We start from the raw sequence: 12,399 nt of genomic DNA on the forward strand, positions 1-12,399 counted from the left end.
CACGTTGGAAATTCCGTCTTCTCAGACGGCTTGCTGTTTCCTAGTTACCCACATTCAAAGCAAAGGCAGCAGCAAAGGCAGCCGCAGCAGCAGCAGCAGGAAAAAAAAAAAAAAAAAAGTTTGGCAACTGGTCTGCAATTCATCCGCTGCTCGCCCCAGTCTCCCCTCCGCCCACTGCAGTCTGCCCCCACCCCTTCCCCTTCCCCACCCCTACCTCTTTCCCCTTATTATGTAATTCGCAGAGTCCCGTCCTCGAGGAAACACGTTGCCTAGTTGTGTAGTATTTATATACAATGTTAAAATACAAAGAAAGACCCCAAAATCAGTCGAGTCGGTTCCTCTCTGGGTCTCCCTCTCCCTCTCCTGTTCTAAAATGAGGGTTTAGCTTGAATGTGCTGAGTTTCTCACATCCCGTACCCTGAGGCCACAAGGCACGTTTTTTTGGCTTTCGTTTCTGCCAGGACTTTTCCAGGAAATTCACCACTGCTTTTTGCTTGCATTAGAAACGTGTGAAAGAATTAGTTTGAAAAGTCCATGCACCGTCTAGCTTTTCTCCCCCCTTTTCCTCCTCCTCCTCTCCTCCTCCCCTCCTCCTCCTCTTCCTCCTCCTCCTTCTTCCTCTTCCTCTTCCTCTTCTTCTCTCCTCTCTCTCTCTTTCCCTCTCCCCGCCACTCTCGCACTCCCCCATCCTCTTCTCTCCCCCTCCCTTCGCAGAGCCACAGGAAAAGAGGAAAGTCGGCTTCGACTGCCATCTTTTGGGGATTTGGAAAAACGACTCGGTAGGAAACGGAGGGAGGCGGAGGTGCGGGAGTGGGGGAAACCCCCTTATTATCCAGTGTCGGAACTGGCTCCCTTAATCTGATGCTTAAATATTTGATGTGGAAAAATTACCCATAAAATTAGTTACTAACAATTTCAAATTGAAATCACTTATCGAATTATAAACGCATTAAAGCTGTATGGATGGTATTAGGAGTTCCTCGGGAGGCAGCGGGTGTCTCCTTGCAGTGAGCGGGGTGGGGCAAGTTTCGCCCCGGGGAAAAGCGCCCCCAGCCGAGCCCGGGGGCAAGGACGGGAGGGCGGCGCGGCAACCTGGGCGCAGGGTCCGGGTCAGGGGGACCGAGCGGGCGGCCAGGTCCGGGCAGAGGCTGCGGCTGGTTCGGCTCGCAGGGGCGGGGAGAAGGGGAGGGGAAGGAGCCTGGGTGGGAGGCTCCGACCCCGGAGCACAGGCGCCTACCAGCAAACTTCGTAGTGAAGTCGAAGGATTCTGAAAAGGAAAAACACAAGCCCTGCCCTCCCCTCCCCTCTCGCGTCTCCCAAGCGTCAAGCAGACTTCGCGCTCAACTTTGCGATCGGGGTTAGTTGCTGTGTGCAGTGTCCCCCAGGTGTGCGGGAGGAGAGGGAGGGGAGAGGCTCCTGTCCTGGGGTTGGGCCCGGCTCCGTGCCGCGAGTGGAAATCCCGCGGGCAGCTGCGTGGAGGTCCAGTCAGGACGTGCTACCCCTGAGTCCCACGATGCGCTGGGTCCCGGCCTAGGCCCAGTGCGTGGGCGGGCAGGTCTTTGCCCGGACACCACAGCTCTGGCCCGGGGCGCTGCACAGGCGCCTGCCTTACCCTCCTGCCCTCTCTTCACCCCCATCTAAGAGTATAGTCTAAGGGACTGTTGACTTTGTCTCTGGAGATGGGGCGACCAGGGGTCTGCGAGGGAGGCTGTGGAGAGGCATCTCCTGGGTGGGCGTCCTCTTTCCTTGGAACCTCTCGGAGTGCTTTGTAGTAGCCCGGAGACTTCCTAATAGACTTTGCCACATCGGGGCCCCAGACTCCAGAGTCCCATAGTGGCCCTGGGAGCGCGACCCAGAAAGCCTGGGGACTCGAGGGCACAGGGAACGAGCGCACGGCCCGCTAGGAGGGCGTTGGGTGGGGAGTGCTGGAGTCTGGAGCAGCAACCGAGAAGCCGTAGAACGCACCCCGACGTCCTAGGCAGAAGCTCCTCAGGATCACTTTATAAGCTCTTCAAACTTTGCCCAGCCTTTCGGATACCCGCAGGCCCTTGGCCCATGGGAAGGCAGTAAAAACGTCACTTCATGCTGCAAAGCTCCCGGGTAGGAGCTTGGACGCCGATGGAGAGAGGCGTGGAATTGGGTAGTGGGGCGCCCTGCCTGGCTGGGCACTTTTCCTTGTCTCATTCTCGTCTCCCATGCCATGCCTTGCCCACTGGCTGCTAGCGGCGCGTTTCACTTAGGTTGGCCACGGAGAGGAGACTACGGGAGGCTGGGAATTCCAAGGTTTGGGGAAAAGGTAGTGAGCGAGAAAGGGGGGTCAGGCAACTGAGGAAGACAGCTGATGGCGGGGAGAGGGAGGGCTCCCTTTTCGGCCCGCTCTACCAGCCAAGGCGTCTGAAACATTCTCTCCCTAGGCGGAGCTGAAAGGAAAAACAAACAACGTATTGAGCAATCAGTTCGCCAACGTTTGAGCTTTAAAGAGCCTTTGCTCTGAAAATAGTACCCTGGGGGTCTCTGTCGGGAGATGGGGGAAGCATTTTTAGGGCCTCGATTCTGGCTTGCCGCGCCCTACGGGTCACCCCTCCGCGCGCTGCCTCCTGACATCCCGGAGCGCTCAGCCCACTGAGGGGAAACCCGGGCGGTGAAGCCCTGGAGAAAAGGGATTTAGTTTTAAGCCAGTCTCCCATCGATCGGGTCGGTAATTTCTACCCCTGCCCACTCTCAAACACACTCACCTCTACCCTAAAGCATTAAGTTCATTACGCGAGCAATGATCTTAATCTCCAGGCGGAAAACGAGTCCCGGGACCTCGCAGATTGGGGAAGCAGTGAATAAAGTCACCTGCTTCGCGCACCGCTTGGCCCGCTCCTCCCGGTGGGGGCCGTGTGTGGCAGGGAGCGCCGAGAGGGGGTCCCTAACTCCACGCCGAGGCGGACCGGGCAGGGGTCAGAAACCCTGTGTCTGTTTTCTGCGGGGTGACGACCTCCTGGAAGGGTGGGATTGCTTTTGCTTGCTTTGCTTCTCCCCTCCCTCTGCCTTTCTTCCTAGGCCTCCCTCACACCTCAGTACTCTTTCTTCCTCCTCCCCTCCCCCAAAGTGGCAACTTCCCCTTCTCCACCTAGCGTCCAGAGGTTCTGCCCCTCTCCTAGTCCTCCGCAGCCTCAGGGCCGTCGCAGAAGTCTGGTAGCCCGACGCCTTTTTGCGCCCATCTACCTCACCCACCTTTCTGGGCATGGGTGGGTGGGGAATGATCAGTGAGGCTCTTTTGAAGCCGCTTACTGAAGGCACCCAGAGGCTTTAAAGAACCAGATTTCTCTATTTAGGGGCGATCTCTGCGCCCATTGATAACTCCATCCCAAAGAAACCCAGCACAGCAGCAAACACCCCCAGCAGTCGCCTGCTCCTCAGCCCCCGCCTTGGCACAGAGCAGCGTCTGGCACTGCGGGGAGATGGAGGCGAGCCACGCGCACCCGTTCCCTTACTGGCCGACCCGCGAGGCGCCAGCTTGTTCTGGAGACTCAGTTTCCACTGGACAAAAGCAGGGGAAACACAACGCAAGGGCTGTGCAAATCCACGTTCCCGACACCCCTCCACCCCATCCCAATCTGATTTTTGAGACGTGCATTTTCAGGTAGTCCTAAACTGTGAACAGCGAGCTTTGTGTGTTATCTAGTGGGGGTGGGGATGAAAGGGGAGGAGACTCCCACTGCCCGTTCCAGTCTTTAATGTCTGAAATAACGAAATGCCTTGTGTAGCAGCTGCTGCTTGAGCCAAAACTAACTCTTTGGAAGACGGAAAAGAGTGAAAGGCAAAGAAAGACTGTTCATTTTTTTTCTTTTGGTGCCGTTTGGGATGTCATCTGTTTCCTTGGCGACTGTGTTCAGCCCCCGGAGCCCCTGGGCTCCTGGATTGTTAGGGGGGAAAAGCATGCTATTTCTGCACCGTCATTTATCACTGTCACCGCATAATGATTCCCCTTGCAGCCCCTTATTGATGTTTGTAATTGCATTATCTCATAAAGGAGGATGATCAATGAAACCGAGCCGTGCATTCTGGGGTCAGAGGAAGCCAAAGTACTGTTTGTCCCCTTTAATACAACAAGTACTCATTATCTTTAGGTCTGCATTCAAAAAATGATCTGATCTAGGGCTGACCCTGTCGGACATCCCAACACTTTCTAAAACGCGGTTTGTGTAACCTTTTGCTTAAATGCTAAATCAAGTACCTGTCTTGCATTTCAACGAAACAAGATGCTAAAACCGAATGAAAACAAGCATTGCTTTTCTTTTTTTTCTGGGAGGGGTGCGATCATCCGAAGGCGCACGAGATTTTACACTGTAACTGCTTGGTGATCTAATATAGAAATGGCAGTCCCAATCCACGTGAGTCCTAATAAATGGGGGAAAAAATGGGGGTGAGGGGAAAAAGGTAGGTAGCTGTGAGCTTTTAACAAGGTCAGTACTAAAAGACCAGAATAAAACCACATCCAGTTTAATTAATAATAGCTATAAACTGAAATAATTCCCCATGATTCTGCCCTTGCTTCTCCCTTTTACAGAGTCATATCTCTTCGGTTTAGATAAATGACTTTTGTGGCTGTTCGATTCTCACAACAACAATAACTAAATCAGTTGCACACTGTTATCTAAAACCATCTACAAACTCCAGCAAATAAAAAGAAGTTCATTTGTCTATTAAGGCAAGTATTTAGTTGAGCAGAAATGTCCCAGTAACACTGAATGGAGTTCATGTAATCCCATGAAAATCAAGTCATCTTGTTTCACTGAAGTAAATGAAAAAATACAAAGGAGAAAAGGTCCAAGTGCAATTTTAAACTAAATGCATTATTGGACTGTCACAGTGAAAACGTGATTGTTCGGCCAGGAAGGGGGCGGGGGGCGGCGAGTGGACATTAGCTTAGCTCACACATTCAACTTAAAGGTTTTAGAAAGGAATGTATTCCAGATTTGGTGATCATTTGTGGAAAGAGGAGAAATTGAAACAATTCTAACTCATCATTTTAGTATACTAGGGGGAATCATTCCTTCAAAAGCAGAATTAAGCAAAGAGCTTATTTTAAACAAGTCTGTATTAGCAGAAAAAAAAGTTTCCAATCTTCTGAAAATATATGTCCTCTCTATGTTAATAAGATGTTGACAGAGAGAGAGAGAGAGAGAGAGAGAGAGAGAGAGAGAGAGAGAACTAAGTCCAGGTGTTTTATTTTTAAAGTTCTAGATATTTATAAATTAATGATAAAAATAAATGTTTTACATAAAAAGATCTAAATGAAAAACTTTCATTATAGTTGAGAAAATGAGTACTTAGAGTGTGCTCTGATAATTTTACACTTTGACATAAAACCTTAAATTGAATAATAAAACAAACGGCTAAAATATTACCCCTTGGAAAAATAACTTTAAAAATAAAGCTAGAAAAGTTTTAACTGTGTTGAACCATCACTTTTTTCTCTGGAAGGCAGATTATCCTAAAGAGTATTATTTTCCAGAAATTCTGTCAAGGCACTTTGAAATAATATATGTTTGTATTATTTAATATTCTGACACTTTCGTTCTTTGAAAATGCTCAGACTGGAATGGATACGCAGTCATGCATATATTTAATATAAATGGTATCTTGTCGTTAACATAAAATATTAAAGAGAAAATAAAACTTTGAGCTTTGTCAGTTAAGATAGAATTTTTTAGCATAATACTTTGGGTTTCAAAACATACAATTGAAACCCCTTGATTTTAACCAATCAACACAAGTCTTACTCTTATTTGGTTGGGGATCTGGCATCATATACTCTTTCTATTTTTAATATTTAGTGTTTTAGCCCACGGTTAAAATAATGAAAAATTAGTCTCGTTTCAAAATTATTTATTTATGGAACGAACATGATTAAAACATAAACACACAAACTGCAGCTGCAACAGAAAAAAAAACTTGATTTATGGTTATTAAATCTTTGATCGCCATGTTAATGTTTCTTTTTCTACCTTTCATTTGCATTTTAATCTATCGAATCTTTACAATTTTGCTGCCTCCTATTTCAATGATTGATTACAGATCTGAAATAAGAAAAACCAAGCCTAGCTTTTCTTTTCCTTTCTTCTCTTTCTTTTTTCTTTCTCTTTTACTTTTTGTCCCCCTCCCTTTCCCCCCGGGTAGATTTCTGAAACTTTCTCTCTATGCTAATGTAGACAAGACAAATTAATTCTGCTCTTTTAAATGTCAAAGATATAAATAAAAAATGTTTTCTGTCCCAAACGTGAATATTTTCCCAGCTGCTTGTTTTCGAGTTGTAAAAGATCATCCCAGCAAAATGCAATTAACAGCGAAACACACACACACATATACACACACACTCGGCGGTGCGGAAATTTTTTAAAGGACGTGTTGTTCTGAGTTAAAGAAAGGTGAGAAGTTCACTGTCCCTTCACCATCTTCACCATCAGCAGCCTCGCTGCGGCTCTCCTTTCTCTCTCTCTCTCTCTCTCTCTTTCTCTCTCTCTCTCTGTCTCTCTCTCTCTCTCTCTGTCTCTCTCTCTCTCTCTCTCTCTCTCTCTCTCTCACACACACACACACACACACACACACACACACACACACACACACTCTCAGAGGTTTGGTCCCTAGTTCTATCTGTGATCAAAGTCACACAAACAAAAACAAGCCTGATGGGGGCTTGCTGTTTTTGAGTTGATTTCTTGAGATAAGCGGTGTAAAGACAAAAGCGGGAGCAACGCAGGTCTGTTTGTTTTCTTTCCCCGCCGCCCCACTGTCCCTTTTCTCGTCTCCCCGCGCACCTCCCCGGACGCCCTGCCAGGGTGGCTCCCCGGATGAAGCGGTCATTTGCTGTCCGCTTTGCGGGGACGGGTCACTTTCCGCGCTGGCGTGAAAGCAAGTGTGGCGCTGCTTTTGGAAGGCGCCGGCCGGACGTCGGCTGGGCTCCTTCTCCCGGCGGGGCTGAGGACCCCCGGGGCTCTGCGAGGCTCTGGCCCCGAACAGATTGCGTCTCCCGCCTGGCTGCCTGTCGGAACTGGGGTGGGAACCGCGTTGTCACAGTTGCGCGCAGGAGGCGAGCCCTAGGAGTGAGCGCAGAGGCTCTCTCCCCAGCCCGCGGGTCTGGGAACCTTTCAGAACGCCCCCCTCCCCAACCCCTACCCGTGCGTCTGTTCCCTAGGTCGAGCCCCCCTCGTGAGGTTTTAACGACCGCGGACGCAGGGGAGCCCACACTTGAGCGAGGACAGACTTCTCAGGCGGGTCCACGCTGCTCGCGCTCGCGTCCGCGGGTAGCGCGCTGTGCCTGGGTCAAGGGGCGAGCTGCGAGAAGCAGGAGGGGTCACGACCCCCAGAAATCCTTCCATGGGCACACACACAATCAAGAATGGGCGTGAGGGTCTTGAGAGGTAGAACTACCCTAGGCAGGGCTTCTCCAACTCGGCCTTTGGACCCCGCGCGCGCCCAAGGGCGTGCCCACCGCGGAAGCACAGATCATCTTCCCCGGACTGGGTGTCCGGGAGCCTGCGTTGCTCCCTTTTTCCTAGCGGCCCCATAGCTGGCTGCCGCGTGGGGGGCGATCTTCATTAACTTGGACGCCCAACGTGGTTGAAACAGAGAGGAGGAAAAAACACATTTGATCTGGGCCGACCCTTTGTCTTGAAGCAGATTAGGCAGCCTAGAAATAGGAGGAAAAACAGAAAGTCTAGGCAGGAAAACTTATTGTGTTCACAAAATATAAAAATGATCCGAGCGGTCTGGTACCTCAAGGGGCGAAGATAGATCCTTGTAGACGAGTGCGAAGACATGACTGGGAAGATTTAAAGTGAAAGAAACGGCAGATTATTAAGAAAGTAATAGTAAGGTGTCCCATACACTACAGTTTTATTGTTGGGTAGTAACTACCCGATTTATTTATTGCCGGGGCTATATAATAGAGATAATGACCACAAACTCAAGATAAATTCTTAGGCGCCCAGCCGGTCAATTCTTTTTTATTTAAGAGACTGAGCCTGAAAGGTGAGCCTCATCCCCTCCCCTTCTCGAAGATCCGTCTTGCTTTCTACCATATTATAAGCATGACATGCAAATAAATAAGTGCTGCTGGGTCTGTGTGGGTAGGCCAGCAGGATTTATTTCAGGTGAGGGAGGAACACACACGGAATATGAATTTCCGCAGGAGCGGCGCCGTGATTCCTTCCCTCTCCCTCTCGGCCACCCTCTACTCAGGGTCTCCCTCCTTTTCTGTGGGAGCAGAGAGCATCCCCTGTTAAAAACATTAACGTGTCATGTCTCAACTCCCTATTCCTTGACATATAGGTCTGGGGAGGGATGGGGGCACTGCAAAATGCAAAACGCATCCCCAAAGTAGGTTGACTTGCTGGGACTGCTGAAAGCGATTCTGGTGGACAAAGAGAAGGGTGAGTTGTAATTATGACTTCCAGTAGGGGAGCACTATAGGAAGTATGTTAATATCATTTTGAAATATGCACAATAGTCCAAAAGTTTGCTGTCCCCGATCTGGCATGGGTCCTCCCCAGCCGGATGGACCCCAAGGGAAGGCCTCCTGGCACCTTGGGACCTGCCCGCCTCTCTTGGCCCTCGGTTTCTCTCCCTAGGAGCCAGGTAAATACTCCCCTGGCCAGGTGATGGAGTTAAAGATGACCTTGCTCGTTGACCGCCAAGGTCGGAAGGGAGCTGGCGGCCTCAGGTGTATGCTCCACCTGACGCCCTGGCCGCAATCATAGTCACCGGCTGGCCTTTAAGGGGGCGGCCTCCCAGAGCTGCTCTCCCCACCTGCGCTCTGCGACCACTCAGGCAGATCCGGAACCTGCCAAGACGAAGTCAGTCAGCATCCTCTTCCGATCTTCTTTTTTTCTTCCTCACTTTTTGGATAATATTCAGACATACAGTGTTTCAGTTTCACAATAATCACGTACATGCAGAACTTCCTTTGATCTATGTTTGGCCAGAGTGGTGGGGGGGAAACACCTGACAGTGAACTGCGGTGAAAAAGAGAGAGGCGCAGGGGAGATGGGAGAGCCAGACGCCTGGGGTGAGGGAGAAAGAGGTGCGTGTGGGGAGATGGAGACCTAGAGAGAGCAAGAAGTAGCAGATGGAGGAGGAAGGTAGGGCGAGAAAGTGAAGAGCAGCTGCGAGCGGGAAGAGAAGAGGCTGCTCCTGTAATTTGGTGGTTTGTGTGAAGAATGGTATTATGAGGCTGAAAGAGAGGACAGTCCTCGTCAATCTTTTACCATATTGGTGTCATTCAAGCACAACTTTATCTTTGAACCAGATTATCTGTTCCAATGATTTCCATAAGAACATAAATTATAATCTTCAGAGCCTTCAATATTTCTTTCGGTACTTTATTACGTGTTGTTGCAGAGGCCATTTATGAAGTGAGTGATTCAACTTTTAATCTTTTGAACATTAAAGTGTATTCCACCGAGTTTCCTTTTCAAAATAATCTAAAATAACAAAAAGAAACTAAGCTCATTACATGAAAAAGTGACAAGCGTTTTTGCTCGCAGCCTGGCAAGTTGCCTTATTCACTTCAAAGGATGATGAACTAATTGTTTCCAGAGTTTATAAGTAATTAAGCTATTATTTGGGGAATTTATGTAACAGTTTTATTCACATTAGAACTTTCTGTTTAAAATAGCCAGAGACAAATCTTCAAAAATGCCAAGATTTTAATATTGAAAAGCCTTCTCATTATTGTTAATAAGGAAAACCATTTTTATTTTAAAAAGCACTGGAAAATGTAAACAAATATAGTTTTCTCCAGAGTATATGATAAGTGGAGATCATTATGGATAATTAATGCTGAAAGGAAAATGAACATGTAATGGCTTCCAAAAATTAAAACATTTGTAACTATCAAGTTAAGTTCTAAAAAGTTAATTTTTAAATCAGCTGAATTTATCTAAATATGCCTGGCAAGAAAAAAGATATGTATATATATTTTTACTGTCCTTTTAGAAATCTATAAAGAAAGTTTTAAACCTTAAATAATTTTAGCATTTTTAAACCAACTTTTGGTGCCTAGGTAATAAGAGTTAATGCCCAGAGATGCTAAGTACTGTAGTTTCTCTAATTTTGCAACAAAGAAATATATTAAGTCACCCATAGTTTAAAATAAAGAAAACATTATAAAAATATTTTGAAATATATAATTCAAATACCACTTTCATAATATTTCAATGCATGTTTGTTGGTTTTAAATAATTAGGTTTGCCCTAAATGAAACAAAATTCATTAAAGGAAAAAGTAGGACTTTAAAAAGAAATGATGCATTATTTTGTAAAATTCAGCAAAGTATAAGACACTTTAGTTTAATAGGCATTTGTATACCTAACAATATACTATTTTAACATAATTTTCCCATCAAGGTGGTATTAGCTCTGTTTGTTAGAAGATGCCTGTTTCACTGTCACATGAAGCATTTCAAAAATAATAAAATTTTCATATTAGGAGGAAATATCTTTGAAGAATAACAAATACAAATGTGAAAATCCAAGTAAATGCCTATAAAATCTTATTTGAAGTAAAATAAATTTTCTGGAAGTTATTTGGAAAAACCTAAAGCATGTGGTAGTTCAATATTAATTCCCCTCACCATAAAAAAATTGGGAGTTGTCTATAGCAATTATTACAAGAGGCAGAATATATATATTAAATAGGAAAAAAAACCACAAACCATTTAGGACATATCCACTTGTTTCAAGTAAAATCCCTCTAAAGCAAAAGTATGGAATTTGATGGAAATTGTATATAAAATGCTTTGTATAATTCACGGTCAGTGTTGTTTTGTGGACTCTGTATAAACTGTGGCAATTTAGATCTGTCATCGTGTCACAATGTCTGATTCAATATTTGCCATAATATGTTCTCTTTATTAGCACAGACTAGCATTACATTATTAAAAACAAAAACTAAAGCACCCTGGTTAGTAGTAATGCAATCCCAATTGTCTAACACCCTGCGATAATTGACCTTCTGGACTCCAGGCACTGGGATTCACTTTCAGACACTTAGCTGTTTAAACTGACTTCATTACAGGAAGACAATGGTGACTCTGTTGCAACTGACACCTGCACTATTTCACACAACACATGGGCCATACCTCGCCAAGTCAGCCACCACCATGATTCACACCAGAGCAGGAAGTCAGCTCAAGACAAATTTTATAATATGAATATGCTGTTATGATTAAGGAGAAATGAATTCTTTTTGCATAGCTCTCTACAATCTTAAGGAGACAATTAGAAGCCTGTTTTCTGGTTTCCTTGTGTTACAATATTGCCATATGCAAAGATGTTTGCATTACTTTATGCTGAAGTTTAAAAGTTAAAGATTTTATGGCACACAGCATTCAAAGTGTCCATAATAACACAGCACATAGATAGAAAAATACTGTTGTGGGAGGCTGAGGCAGGAGAATGGCATGAACGTGGGGGATGGAGCTTGCAGTGAGCCAAGATTGCACCACTGCACTCCAGCCTGGGCGACAGAGCAAGACTCTGTCTAAAAAAACCATATATATATAGTGTTGTATCACACCTATGCCCTTGTTGAAAAGAGTCCATTAGTGGAAAGGTTTGGCGGAGGTGGCTAGCTCAGTGACCAGACTTGGAGACACTCTGATTAGTCATCCTAAATTAATTGCTAGAACACATGCAATTCATTCTGCATGGATCTTTCTCCTGATCTCTAAACAATAATAATATATTTATTTTTTATAAATCATTTTGTATTGCAGAATATGGTAAAGCATTTTTTAAATTATATTGAATAAAATAAAATCTCAGAGGGTTCTAGATTTTTCTGAACTCATAGAGAGTCCTAGTTGTGAGTTCTAGATTTTTTTCTGACTCATAAGGGAATATTGCTCTGTCCTCAAAGTGCTAAGTGTCTCTTAGAATTCTGAGACACTTTCCTTTGCTCTTCTCTGGCCACCAGAAGGAAAGTGACAGTGCCTTATTGTTCCAAAGTATTTGCTGAAGGCAATTAACACCTTTACTGATTAAGTTGCTTCACTGAAATAAAGGTGACTTTTCTACCAATGACTAGATTGTGATCTAACAGACTGAAAAATAACATGCCATATTCCAAAGAGAGAAGCCCAACTTCTAGGGCACACCTCCATCCCTCCCCAGCTTGTAAAAATCCACAGATTTACTAGTTTTTATTTAAATTTTGTGTTATGCTAGCCTGGATCTTGTCTTAAATCCTTGAACATTTCTAGCATACTCCATCAAATGCTTTGTAAGACTGAAAAAATTCTCTGTATGTTTGTGGGTTTTAGAATCTTAAGCAGTCAACAGGACACTGTAGATACTGAAATTAACAGGACATTGTGTCCTCAAGAGCTCATCTTAGTGTAGAACTGAT

General features: G+C 45.7%; 1 long non-coding RNA gene across 2 annotated transcripts in view; it reads left to right on the top strand.

The window, feature by feature from the left end:
* Nucleotides 1–229: 229 nt before the first annotated feature.
* The window catches only part of LOC119627259 (uncharacterized), a 442,819-nt gene continuing 430,649 nt past the window's right edge, over nt 230–12,399 (top strand). For both annotated transcript variants that reach the window (XR_005243376.2, XR_005243374.2), the window contains exon 1: nt 230–779. This is a non-coding gene — a long non-coding RNA (uncharacterized lncRNA). The remainder of the gene's footprint in view (nt 780–12,399) is intronic.

The sequence above is a fragment of the Chlorocebus sabaeus genome, chromosome 14, assembly GCF_047675955.1.
Source record: "Chlorocebus sabaeus isolate Y175 chromosome 14, mChlSab1.0.hap1, whole genome shotgun sequence".
Taxonomy (NCBI): Eukaryota; Metazoa; Chordata; class Mammalia; order Primates; family Cercopithecidae; genus Chlorocebus; species Chlorocebus sabaeus.